Genomic DNA, 14651 nt, shown 5'->3' with positions numbered 1-14651 from the left:
GACCTGAATCATTGCCTATTAACAATTGACTTGCATTGGGGGGAGCAGGAGGCTTTGTAGCAAGGGTATACTCAAAATTTTGTTATAAATGATATATGTTGTTTGTACATTGTGGCATTAAATTACCTCTATGGATTGCACAGTGAGTTCCACTGAAAGGATTAAGAGTGGCAATTATAGCTTTTTAAAAATGCTGCATTCTGAATAACAGCTGAGTTTCAAATCCCCACTTACTTGTGCCATATGTCTCTGTGGAAACAAGCTAGTCACAAAATTCTAGGACTGATGAGAAGGGTCAGAGAACAGACGACAAGGGAAGCCATCAAATACTTCCTTTCTCTTCTGTTAACCTTTTCTGTTGTTGTTGTTCCTGTCACTAGCTCATCTCATCCAGAGAGCAGCTGACAACCTCCTAGGAATGAAAACAATAAAAGGAAAGTGAGCTCCAGTATAATCTATTACTGTCTATTTTATTTGAATAACAATTACAGTTAGAAAGATGTCAATACAGATAGTCTGGCAGAATTCAAACGAAAAAGAAACAGGGGGATATATGCATGCACTGGAATAGTAGTAGGTGGAAGAAATAAATCATTTGTTAAGTGTAACCTGACGAAATTATACAAAACCCCATTTTATTACATGCAGAAGGCTGTGATAGTTATTTCTTTTTTTAAAAAAAACACTTTTATTGTTAATATTGCTCTCTGTGTGAAATGACATAACTACATGAAGAGATGCCCTTAGATTTCACTTCACATCCATTTGGAAGATGTTAGCCTCCTTAGCCTCCTGATTCAGAGCAAACTTAGGTACGTGTTTAAACTCATGAATAAGAGCTGTCCTGAATCAGCATGGGCTTAAGTGTACAATGTAAATGCTCTCCAGAATTAGGACTTAAATAAATAGAAGTAGTGGTCTGGATATATTGGATGGGGAAGAGATTTTGTGCTTTATTGAGCTGCAAAGCATGCTCCATTTTTGGTCTGTGGTGCCGTGCCATAGTTAATTAACTGGAGTTGGTACAAAGATATCCATTCTCAGCCTGATATTGACACCCATCCATCCATCCATCACTACCACTCTCCCTGCTAACTTTGTAAGAAGCTCCTTTTTTGGCCTAAAGTTTCCCTTATCTCCCTTTTTGAAGAATTTATAAACTCTGCTGATGAAGCCCCAAAGTACCAGGAGGGAGAGAGAGAATAAAGGAATGATGAAAACCATTCAGACTGCTCCCCCGATCTCCTAGTAAATGGAAAGAAACCCCTATGTGAGGGACTTCACTGTAGACAATCTCTATGTGGGAAACTGTATTCATGATATATGAAAAGTCAGACTCATGTGGAAAGGTTTTTGTGTAGAACGTTTTCCATGTGAGGAATTTACATGTAGAAAACATAATATGCAGAAATCTTTTGTGTAGAAAACTTACATAGAAACACCTGAATTAGACACTTTCTTTTTTCCTGTGTGAGAACATCCCATTAGAAAGCATCCTACTGGAGGAATTCTTATACTGGGGCTCCTCCTTAATTTGCATAAGATCTCTTGGGGAATGAAGGAAACCTCCGGTGCTAAGGCTCCTTGAATCTCCCAGGAGAGAGTTTGTTATGTTCTGTTAACTCCTGGGAGGTGCTCAGATAGGCTGAAGATGGATGCTGTAGTAGGGACAGAGCAAGAGCTCCATTTCACCTCCTTCCTGAGCTTTCCTGGAATAGCAGCTGAAACCCACTGCCCCAGTTCTCCCAGGAAGTGAAGAGCCCTGCTGCTATATTTCCCTACTTTCTCCTGGGGAAGGAAGAGGAAGCTGGCTGCTCTTGCCTCATGTAAGTATGCCACTGCATTTTTTTTAAATATGAAAATGAACAGTTCTTTTCTTCATTTTTCTCTAAAGCTTTCCCCCCCAGGAAAATTAATACTTCTACATAGCAAGGCATAGGGCAGGCTTACTGACCGGGGGAATGGTGGGGATAAGGGGTTCAAAAGAAGCGCATGCTGCACCTCTGCCAAGAACAGCTCTGCAGCTGTGCTCTCCCAGGTCTCCTGAAGGCATAATGCCTGCCTGAGACTCTGGTGTAAACTGTTAAAGCTTTATTGACTTCAGTGGGGATATTGCAACTTACACTAGCTGGGGATCTGCCTCAAGAATTCTAGAAGCTCCTGCTGGAGCAGGGTGCTATCAATCTACCTCATCTGTAGGCTGTGACTTGATGCAAAGGAGTCCATGACAGAGAGAGAGAGAGAGAGCATTCGTAAGGATATATGTAATGCTGTCATAAACAGATGGTTAAGGATTAATTCCTCTTTTACCTGTAAAGGGTTAGAAAGTTCACCTAGCCTAGCTAACACCTGACCAGAGGAACCAATGGGGGAACAAGATGTTTCAAAAGGAAGGAGGGAAGTTTTTCCTTTGTTTAGAGTTTCAGTTTCAGCCAGAGTGAAAAAGATCAAGGAATCAGCCTCTTATCAGGGTAGTAAGTTTTAGAAAGGAATAAATAGGTTTATGTTTATTTCTTTGTAACCTGTCTTTTATGCAATTAGAGGTAGAATCAAATTGGGTATTTGGGTATTTTTTTGTGTAACTAAATTTTTGCCCGGGGAACATCCTCTGTGTTTTGAATCTGTTGTCTGTGAGAGTATCTGGTATGCTGATCTCTCCCAGAGGGTTTTCTTTTACCTTTCTTTTCTTTAATTAAAAGCCTTTTTCTTAATACCTGATTGATTTTTCCTTGTTTTTAGATCCAAGGGGATTGGATCTGGACTCACCAGGAACTGGTGGGGGAAAGGAGGGGGGATGTTTAATTTCTCCTTGTTTTAAGATCCAAGGGGTTTGGATCTGTGTTCACCAGGGAATTGGTGAAGTCCCTCAAAACTACCCAGGGAAAAAAAGTAGTGCTTGGGGGATGGTGGCAGCGATACCAGATCTAAGCTAGTAATTAAGCTTAGAAGTGTCCATGCAGGTCCCCACATCTGTACCCTAAAGTTCAGAGTGGGGAAGGAACCTTGACATGGTCAGCAGCAGTGAGGGATTTTTTAGGAATCAAAAGCCAGATTTTTTTTTTCCTCCTTTGAGATGCTGGGGAAGCAGTGAAGGAGAGAGAAAGGTTTTTCTAACAAGGCTTTGTTAGAAAGGATTCCAGCTGGGTTTAGCTGGAGGGTAATTAACAGTTTGCAAAAGACAAGTTACAAACCAGTTTTTCTGGTTTCTTCTAATTCTGAGAAGTCCAGTTAAAAGCTGTGGGTTTGTTTGTTTTTTTTTTTACCTCTCAAACCAAGATAGCTCAAGCAGAGCAGGGAAACATGTCAAGCAAGGGGAAAGAAAACATACTGCAGGAGCTGGAATTAGCCAAACTCCGGGCTGAGGAGAACCAAAAGGAACATGACAGACAGATGGCCAGAGATGAGGCTGCCCACAAAGGAGCTGAGGCTGCCCACAAAAGAGCTATGGAGGAGAAACAAAAAGAGATGGAAGCGAGAGAAAGAGAAGAGAAAGCCAAAGAGGCTGACCACCAGAGGGCTATGGAGATCCAGAGGGAGGCCCACAAGCATGTCCTGGAATTAGCAAGGGCTAAGCAGGAGTTAACAGCCAACCCTAACAACCCTTCTCCAAGTACTGTTTCCCATCCCAGAAAATTCCCTACCTACAAGGCAGGTGATGATACTGAGGCCTTCTTAGAAAATTTCAAAAGGGCCTGCCATGGGTCCAGCATCCCTACAGACCAGTACATGATAGAGCTGAGGCCACAGCTCAGTGGACCCTTAGCAGAGATGGCGGCTGAAATTCCTAAGGAACACATGAACGATTATAAACTTTTTCAAACCAAGGTCAGAATCAGAATGGGGCTAACACCTGAGCATGCCCATCGGCAGTTCAGAGCCCTAAGGTGGAAACCAGATGTGTCATTTACCTGACATGCCTATCACATTGGAAAGAATTGGGATGCCTGGATATCAGGAGCAAGTGCTGAATCTCTAGAAGAGCTGTCCTTCCTAATGCAAATGGAGCAGTTCTTAGAGGGTGTTCCTAAGGAAATAGAAAGGTACGTCCTAGATGGGAAGCCCAAAACTGTAACCGAGGCTGGGGAAATTGGAGCCAAATGGGTGGAAGTGGCAGAAAAGAAAAAAACTACTAGCAATTGGAGCGAATATCAGAGGGGGCAAACTGAAACCAAACCTTATCACCAGAGACAAACCAAGGCCCCACCTACAACCCAAGGAAAGCCAAGACACCTTATTGTCCCACCTCACCAGTCTCTAGCACCCCACCTCGGCCCAGTGACCAGTCAGCTGGGTGATGTTTTAAATGTTATGAACTGGGACATATAAAGGCCCACTGCCCCAAGAACCCCAATCGATTACAGTTCATTACACCACAATCACACCAAAGATCCCCAGGCCCAGATGCCTCTCAAATATCCTCGGAGAGAAGGAAAACCTTGAGAGTGGGTGGAAAGAAGGTTATCGCGTGGAGAGATACTGGGGCACAAGTGTCAGCTATCCACCAGTCCTTAGTGGACCCCAAATTCATCAACCCAGAAGCCCAACTGACAATTCACCCATTCATCTCAAAATCTTTAAACTTGCCTACAGCTGAATTGCCTGTCCAGTACAAAGGCTGGTCAGGAATGTGGACGTTTGCAGTCTAGGACAAGGATCCTATCCCCATGCTACTGGGGGAAGACTTGGCCCACCATGTGAAGCTGGCCAAGAGGGTGGGAATGGTCACACGCAGCCAGGCCAAGAAAGCTTCCACACCCATCCCTGTTCCTGAGCCGTCCACCAGGACCCCATGTGTGGTACCAGAGACCCAGACAGAGGTGGTGGAACCAGATCTTCTACCCATGAATGCTACAGCCATAGTGAATCCAGTCCCAGAACCGGAACTCAAAAAGCAACCAGCACCAGAACAGTTGCTAGCACTGACTCTAGCACTTGCAAACCCATCTACAACTCCAACGCCAGAGGGCACCAGCGGGCCTGAACTGGCAGAACCAGCAGACAACCCTATCCAAGAGGCTCAACCAGAGCCTGAAATATCACCTAGTGCACCAGTGGAAAGCGGTTCACAATCAACGAAAACAACCCCATCACCTGCATCGCTTCCCGAGGGACCAAGCCCAAGTCCATAGTCTAAGGAGGAACTGATGTCTCCAGCTTCAAATGAACAGTTCCAGGCTGAGCAGGAAGCAGATGACAGCCTTCAGAAAGCTTGGGTGGTGGCACGGAGCACCCAACCGCCTCTCAGCTCTTCTAACCAATCCCGGTTTGTTGTAGAACAAGGACTTCTATACAAGGAGACTCTTTCTGGTGGACACCAGGAAGACTGGCATCTTCAAAGATAGTTGGTTGTTCCAACTAAGTACTGGGTAAAGCTCTTGAGCTTATCCCATGATCATCCCAGTGGTCATTCCAGGGTGAACAGAACCAAGGACCAGTTGGGGAAGTCTTTCCACTAGGAGGGAAGGGGCAAGGACATTGCTAATTATGTCCAGTCTTGTGAGGTGTGCCAATGAGTGGGAAAGCCCCAAGACCAGGTCAAAGCCCCTCTCCAACCACTCCCCGTAATTGAGGTCCATTTCAGAGAGTAGCTGTGAATATTCTGGGTCCTTTCCCAAAAAGGACCCCCAAATGAAAGCAGTGCATACTGACTTTCATGGATTTTGCTACCCGATGGCCGGAAGCAGTAGCTCTAAGCAACACCAGGGCTAAAAGTGTGTGCCAGGCCTTAGCAGACATTTTTGCCAGGGTAGGTTGGCCCTCCGACATCCTTATAGAATCGGGAACTAATTTCCTGGCAGGGACCATGAAAAACCTGTGGGAAGCTCATGGGGTGAATCACTTGGTTGCCACCCCTTACCACCATCAAACCAATGGCCTGGTGGAGAGGTTTAATGGAACTTTGGGGGCCATGATATGTAAATTTGTAAATGAACACTCCAATGATTAGGACCTAATGTTGCAGCAGTTGCTTTTTGCCTACAGGGCTGTACCACATCCCAGTTTAGGGTTTTTCACCTTTCAAACTTGTGTATGGTCATGAGGTTAAGGGGCCATTACAGTTGGTGAAGCAGCAATGGGAGGGGTTTACGCCTTCTCCAGGAACTAACATTCTAGACTTTGTAAGGAACCTACAAAGCACCGTCCGACACTCTTTAGCCCTTGCTAAGGAAAACCTAAAGGATGCTCCGGAAGAGCAAAAGGCCTGGTATGATAAACATACCAGAGAGCGTTCCTTCAAAGTAGGGGACCAAGCTATGGTCTTGAAGGCACACAGGCCCATAAGATAGAAGTGTCATGGGAAGGGCCATTCACAGTCCAAGAGCGCCTGGGGGCTGTTTACTATCTCATAGCATTCCCCACTTCCACCTTAAAGCCTTAAGTGTACTATGTTAATTCTCTAAAGCCCTTTTATTCCAGAGAATTAAAGGTTTGTCAGTTTACAGCTCAGGGAGGAGATGACGCTGAGTGGCCTGAAGGTGTCTACTATGAAGGAAAAGGTAACGGTGGCATGGAAGAGGTAAACTTCTCCACAACCCTGGAACGTCTGCAGCGGCAACAGATCAAGGAGCTGTGCACTAGCTTCGCACCAGTGTCCTCAGCCACCCTAGGATGGACTGAATGGGCATACCACTCCATTAACACAGGTAATGCTCACCCAATTTGAACCCCACCCTACCGGGTGTCTCCTCATGCCCAAGCTGCTATAGAAAGAGAGATCCAAAACATGCTACAGTTGGGTATAATCCGCCCCTCTAATAGTGCATGGGCATCTCCCGTGGTTCTAGTTCCCAAACCAGATGGGGAAATACACTTTTGCATGGAATACCGTAAGCTAAATGCTGTAACTTGTCCTGACAACTATCCAATGTCATGCACCGATGAGCTATTGGAGAAATTGGGATGTGCCCAGTTCATTTCTACATTAGACTTAACCAAGGGGTACTGGCAAGTACTGCTAGATGAACCTGCCAAGGAAAGGTCAGCCTTCATCACTCATGCAGGGGTGTATGAATTTAATGTGCTTCCCTTCGGGCTGCGAAATGCACCTGCCACCTTCCAAAGACTTGTAGATGGTCTCCTAGCAGGATTGGGAGAATCTGCAGTTGCCTACCTCGATGATGTGGCCATTTTTTCTGATTCATGGGCAGAACACCTGGAGCACCTGGAAAAAGTCTTTGAGCGCATCAGGCAGGCAGGACTAACTGTTAAGGCTAAAAAGTGTCAAATAGGCCAAAACAGAGTGACTTACCTTGAACACCAGGTGGGTCAAGGAACGATAAATCCCCTACAGGCCAAGGTGAATGCTATCCAAAAGTGGCCTATCCCAAAGTCAAAGAAACAGGTCCAATCCTTCTTAGGCTTGGCCGGATATTACAGGCAATTTATACCACATTACAGCCAAATCACTGCCCCACTAACAGACCTGACCAGAAAGACACAGGCAAATGCAGTTAAGTGGACTGATGAGTGTTAGAAGACCTTTACCCAGCTTAAGGCAACACTCATTCTGACCCTGTGCTCAGGGCCCCAGACTTTGACAAACCATTCCTAGTAACCACAGATGCATCTGAGCACGGTGTAGGAGCAGTTTTAATGCAGGAAGGACCGGATCAAGAATTTCATCCTGTCATGTTTCTCAGCAAGAAACTGTCTGAGAGGAAAAGCCACTGGTCAATCAGTGAAAAAGAATGCTACGCCATTGTGTATGCCCTGGAAAAGCTACGTCCATAAGTTTGGGGATGGCGTTTCCAGCTACAAACCGACCATGCTGCGCTAAAGTGGCTTCATACTGCCAAGGGAAACAACAAAAAACTTCTTCGATGGAGTTTAGCTCTGCAAGATTTTGATTTTGAAATTCAACACATTTCAGGAGCTTCTAACAAAGTAGCTGATGCACTTTCCCGTGAAAGTTTCACGGAGTTAATTGGTTAAATTGTCCTTGGAATGTGAAAAATCTTGTAGTTTTACATAATTAGTAGTATATGTAAGGGTGCATGTGTTTTATTAATCTGTTTATTCTAAAGTTCTAGGAAGAAATCACCGCCAGTGTGGTTCCACACTGTCTGAGATTTGGGGGGCGTGTCATAAACAGATGGCTAAGGATTAATGCCTCTTTTACCTGTAAAGGGTTAGAAAGTTCACCTAGCCTAGCTAACACCTGACCAGAGGAACCAATGGGGGAACAAGATGTTTCAAAAGGAAGGAGGGAAGTTTTTCCTTTGTTTAGAGTTTCAGTTTCAGCCAGAGTGAAAAAGATCAAGGAATCAGCCTCTTATCAGGGTAGTAAGTTTTAGAAAGGAATAAATAGGTTTATGTTTATTTCTTTGTAACCTGTCTTTTATGCAATTAGAGGTAGAATCAAATTGGGTATTTGGGTATTTTTTTGTGTAACTAAATTTTTGCCCGGGGAACATCCTCTGTGTTTTGAATCTGTTGTCTGTGAGAGTATCTGGTATGCTGATCTCTCCCAGAGGGTTTTCTTTTACCTTTCTTTTCTTTAATTAAAAGCCTTTTTCTTAATACCTGATTGATTTTTCCTTGTTTTTAGATCCAAGGGGATTGGATCTGGACTCACCAGGAACTGGTGGGGGAAAGGAGGGGGGATGTTTAATTTCTCCTTGTTTTAAGATCCAAGGGGTTTGGATCTGTGTTCACCAGGGAATTGGTGAAGTCCCTCAAAACTACCCAGGGAAAAAAAGTAGTGCTTGGGGGATGGTGGCAGCGATACCAGATCTAAGCTAGTAATTAAGCTTAGAAGTGTCCATGCAGGTCCTCACATCTGTACCCTAAAGTTCAGAGAGGGGAAGGAACCTTGACAAATGCACATGTTTTCTCTGGGATTACAGGGATCTCTGGCACATATTTGTTGGGATTCCCTTTTGAGACCTCTTTCCACTTGGCCTTCAAAAACTCCGTTGGCCTCCAGATATCATCACTTATTTATCTTTATTTGGCAGACAGCAAAGCTATACTGAATTGATCAGACTAAAACGCAGGGGGTGGGTATAGAGCGTGCCACATATCCAAAGTTGCGCAAGAAACCTCTTCCTTTATATACACTTACACATTACGTTGCATTTGCTATACACTGCATTGCACATTTGGGGATTGGCTTGGTTACTTTGTAGGACAAATCCCTGTACAACATGCTCTGTACATGCCCTGTTCATGTATAACCTAATCTTTACACTCCACTTTGGGAAGATGATAGAGAGAAGGCTGCCTGGCTACTGTACCTATTTCACAGAGAGAGGACTTCAGCTTCAGCCTTCAGGGCTGTCAATCTGTCGCAAGCCTTTAACTCGCATGTGGAGTAGGCCTAAGATACAGAAAGGGGAGGAATGTGATAGACTCTAAAATGATACTGGTATAGAACAAAAACGAGTGTATTTCTAGCACTTTATGTGGCTGGGTCTGGTCAATGCTAACTATATAGTGAACCCTCTAATAATGCAATAAGGGTTCCCTCTTGTGGCAGTAAATTTACATAGCATGTTACTCAATTTGGAAAGATTTGTCATGTGTTCTGAGATCTGAGGCTCTCTTTTTAAAGGAATGTGGTTTTTTTTTAAGTGCAAAAGATATATTTATTTCTCCCCATAATCTCTCCCCACTTGCTGCATCACTTCTAACTTACTGATGGGGGGGTATTTCAATAGCAATTGATTCCGAAATAAGGTAGACCAAAGTAAGGGAGAAATAAGGGAGACCAAAGATGGTGTTACCTACTTAGAACATTAATTTAGAAACAAAAGTTTGCTGTTCATGCTCAACATAATCTCTGTGAAGCGCCTAGAGAAGTTGAGGATCGGAGTCAGGGATATTTTGAATGTTTGTGAAGGACCACTATTTAAGTGCTAAAACTCACACGCAACCCTCTAGTTGCTACAGTGATTTCAGACCTCTAGCTTATTTGGAACCTTGTTCTTTGAATGTATTTTTTTCAATGCAGCTAGGAACTACGCTCAGACCTCAGCATAAGCAGCTGGGTTCCACCTCACCTACAGGGAACAGCTGTGAGCTGCTGAAAGATTTTTCTCCACCCCTTTTTTTTTTGTTAGTTTTGAAACTAACAAAGCTTGAGGGTACTCCAAGGAATAATCCCGCTGCCTGAGATAATTGGGAATGGGAAGGTGGGCCAGTCATTCTGTTCTGTAGCTAAGGCCCAAAAATACTATGACCAGTTCTGATAGTACTGGTTAAATGCAGCCACCACAAAGGTGGAGAGTAGGAGTAAATGGAGTATAGTGCACGGAACAACAGGGGGCAGTCTGGGGAAAATGTTGGGCAAAGAGACACAAAATCTCTTCACAAATTACCACAGGAAAGATCCAATCAGAGCAGACAGTACCTTATTTTTTAAGATTTCATCTTAAATCAGCCCTGCCAGGATTTGAACCCCTGGCCCTTGGAAGTCTAAATATATAAAACCTGAAACAACTACACCCTCCCTTCTTTACTCTGTTTCTTAACTTCTAATATGATTTTGTTCCTTAAAGCTAGCTTGTTCTTTCAGGAAAAGTGTAATCTTTGCAAAACAACAGAAACGCTGCTGTTTTGCAGGAGTAAAATGGCAGTGACTCAAAGGCCCTATCTACGCTAGGACATGCTCTGAAAATTTTCCACACAGCTGAATACTAGATAAAGTCTAGTGTTAGCAACATGGGAAGCCCTAGTGTAGACATACTGTCAGGTGCCACTAGCATTATTAACACTTAGACCTCCTCTAAGCAGGGCTAAATGATAGTGTTAAAATTGCTGCTGTGGTTGGTGCACCATTCGCACCAGGGATCCCACTGTTGCTAGTACTGGGGGAACTGAGCTGGTGTTAGCAATGGCAGGGCATTCGTAGATAATTTCCTTAGTGTACACGAGGCCAAAGAAATGACTCTGAAGGGAATTTCATCTAATGCTCTTACTTCTCTTTGTTTATCTTCACCATTCAAAATGTGCTTTCCTGCTGTTTTCTTTTTTGCTACCCATCCATTCTCAGCCCATTAGTTCTAAACAAGCCTCTCGTCTTCCATAATCCATCCTCTCACACCTATTATTTCCGTTAGAGTCTGGCAGTTCCTCAAGTGCCTAGTGTTTTGTACGTAGCACTTTGGGTTCTATTGATTATTATAAACCTATTTATTCATCCTTTAAAGCAGTGTTATTTTCACCCTGCTTATTTTAAGGAATTACAAAATTCATCAGTAATAGCAGAGTCTGCACAACACAAAATGGCAGAACTGGGAAACAATCTCTGGCTTTTTTCCCCTCCATTACTAAAACATGCACTAGCAGGAATCTGAAACCTGCCCAAGACAGTGAATGTTTCATTTTGGCTACTGATGAGGTAATTCTGGCAACTGGCACACTTCCCATTCCCCAGCCTTAGAGAGATTTTTGCATTCCATTGTGTTAGTTTCTTCAGATTAATTAGCCAACTCTGCCAGGGACCAGAAACCTCAGGCTAACTGTCAGTGTATTGGTGCTCCAGAGACAACTTTTTGTTGGCAATTACTCTATATCCCTTCTACCCCAAAACTGACATTGGGAGTGGAACTAGGGGATGCTGATCCTCCCACAGGGGGAGCAGCACATAACCAGCATGGACTGTGCTCTCACCCTGTCTCTGATGGAGTGTCTGACACATGGCCAGTTGGGGAATGTTGTGTGACTGTGGAAGCCCAGTCAGGCCATGTAAGGCTAGTTGAGGGCAGTTGGACTTAAATCAACAAAGAAATCAAGCCTCTAAACAGTGCACCCTCTGATAGGAAAGTGGCTTGTCTTCCTGTTGACATTGGGTTAGGGATAGCCAGCACTACACCCTCCAGTTAGATTCAGTACCATGGTGATTAACTCATGGACAATTCCCAGACAGAGTGAGGCAAAATTAATCAGACAATCTTTATTATTTATTCATCTCTTACTGAGCCAATTCACTTTTAAAACACACATCTCTGCTCAACATATGTTATAGAACTATGGCACCACCAATTCTCTGACTCCCTGTTTCCACCCATTATTGTCAGAGACACAGCATAAACCAGGCCAGATTAAGGCATTCTGGGGCTCTAGGCCTACCACAACAAGGGGGCTCCCATGGCCCTGCCCCTCATTTGGAGTGGCAAGTGCCACCCACGCAACAACTGTCTGCTGGAAAACCCCCAACCATTGCACTTATTTGGGCAGACTAAGGCTCCCTTCCTCACTGGACAGGTAGAGTAGCAGCAGCAGAAGGGCTAGGGCACCTCACCCCAGAGTGGAGCAGGTGGGTGGAGGTGTCTTGGAGTTAAGAACACAGAGAAGCATACAGCATTTCCCCCTTTCTGTACTATTGTTTCAGGCTGTCTGCAGACTCAGGAAGATGTTACTGAATTGGTTACATTCAGGTCACTTTTTCAAGCTTTTCCTAAGGGGGCAAAACTTTTTCTCTGTGTGTGCAAACCAAAGCTGAGACCCTGATGTAATCACATGACTCCAGAGTTCCTCAATATGGGTCTGTAGCGAGGTGGTGTGGCTCCCCTTCCCCTCCGGGAGGGTCGAGCCCTGCCAGACGCCGGAAGGGGCGGGGCCACAGGGCACTGGACCCGCCCCTCAGAGGGTCAGGAGGCAACCCGGAAGTATAAAAGCCGACCGGCGGCGCTCAGTGGAAGCCCAGCCGCCGTCAGGAGCAGACCTGCCAGAGGGTGCTCGTGACTGGGAGGCTGCTGAGGCCCAGGGTGGTTGCCCGGACTGGCCGTAGCTTCCCCGCGCCCGCTACAACGAGGAGCTGCCGGAGCCTCCCTGCACCCGCTACGACGAGGAGCTGCCGGGGCTTCCCCGCGCCCATTACGAGGAGGGACTGCCGGAGTCGCCCATTCCCTGCTGTTACCTCGAGGAACCCCCGGAGCAGGTCTGGCCAGACTTCCCAGAGGTACTGCCAGACCTACTACCCAGCCCCAGCTGGGAGGGGCCCATGCTACTGGACTTCCCAGAGGCTGACGCCACCGGTCAGGTAGGCCCAGAGGGGGAGATTGGAAGTGGCCTGGGGGCAGCTGACTTTAGTCAGGCTGCAAGTGTACTGGAACCCATGTCAGTGTGTTTCGGGCAGGATCCCCACTGACCGTTGGCAGTGATAGCTGCTACTAGGGCCCCGGGCTGGAACGCAGTGGAGTGGGAGGGCCTGCATTCCCCCTGCCACCCTCTGAAGGGTGGCAGACTCCCCCTCCACCTGGCCTGAGGAGGCCACTCTACAACTCTGTGTTTGGTGCCCCGCCCGAACCAAGGGCTGGGCCCTCTTTAACTGTACCAGTGCTCGGTCCTGCCCCAAAGGATCTGAGCAGCTTGAACTATTGCTTGCTCAGCCCTGAACCAAGAGGGCCTGAGCCTCTCTACAACTGTGTGTTTGGTGCCCCGCCCGACCGAAGGGCTGGGCCCCCTTTAACTGTGCCACTGCTCGGTCCTGCATCAAGGGGCTTGAGCCACCTGAGTCTCGGGCGAGACGGCCCTCAGTCCCGGGACTGAAAGCCTGAGACCTTGAGCTAACTTCCTGTTTATTCTGCCCTGCAGCAGAAAGCCGGAGTCCCCAGCGACTGTGCAGCATCGCCTGGCCCTGACAAAAAGGGCAGACTGGGACAGTGTGTAGCGAGGCCGGTGTGGCTCCCCTCCCCCTCCAGGAGGGTCGAGCCCCGGCCGGGCACGTTTACATGGTTTATAGTGCTTATGTCTTAATCAAGCCCTGACTAATTGATTGAAATGTAGTTTTATCATTTAGAATAGGCCCTAAGCAAAGAATATCCTTGACTGCTGCCCCATAGGATAACTGCTGATGGTTCCTTGCCCCGCTAGACCATTCTCTTCTGGCATATGCAGTTGTTTGCACACACATTGAGAGGTTGGGTGAGGCCCTTTTAAAATATAGGGATAGTTAGAATTTAATATGTAAGTACATGAAATATTAATACTAATTTTCATTGCAAGAACACTTAGTGAGTTTTTTTTATCTCAAGCTATATTTCTCCTGCCTCTCACCCCAACTGCATCTTGCCTCCATTGTGTTTAACAAAATACAGGCAAGGCCTGCATTCTATTTCAGCATCAAGCGAGAGAGGAGATGATATTCCTGCTGAATGATGAAATATATAAAAACAATCCCTTTTCTTGAGAGACCCCATTTGCTCAATGAATTTGTACGGAGGCCACAATGGGAATGGAGTGAGTAGGAAAAGCCCCATTGTCTTTGTCTCCTGATTGAGCTACATACACAGCAAGAAATCACTACTGAAAGCTGCAAATGCGGGATTTTTAGGGGGAAGGAAGCCAAACAGAGGCACTGAAGCTGTGAACTGAAGTCAGTAATGCAGCATAGCCATCAAATGATAAAAATACAACAAAGAAGGGGAGAGTACAGTCCATGAGCAGAAAGTTTGGCCCTAGTTCAGCAAAGTATTTAGGCACAGGCTTAAGGTTAGGCATATGCTTAACTTTAAGCGATTGAGTAGCTCAATTGATTTCAGTGAGGCTATTAAAATACTTAAAGTTAGGCATGGGCTTAAGTATCTTGCTGACTCAGGGCCCAATGGAACACTTGGTGACAGGTGACAAACCAGAAATGAATTTAGCACTAACTCCATTGCAGTCCTGGGGTTAATTTAGCCCAGAGAGATTGGAGGGCAACGTTG

This window comes from Gopherus evgoodei, chromosome 2, assembly GCF_007399415.2.
Source record: "Gopherus evgoodei ecotype Sinaloan lineage chromosome 2, rGopEvg1_v1.p, whole genome shotgun sequence".
Classification (NCBI taxonomy): Eukaryota; Metazoa; Chordata; order Testudines; family Testudinidae; genus Gopherus; species Gopherus evgoodei.
This window is presented reverse-complemented; position numbering follows the sequence as displayed.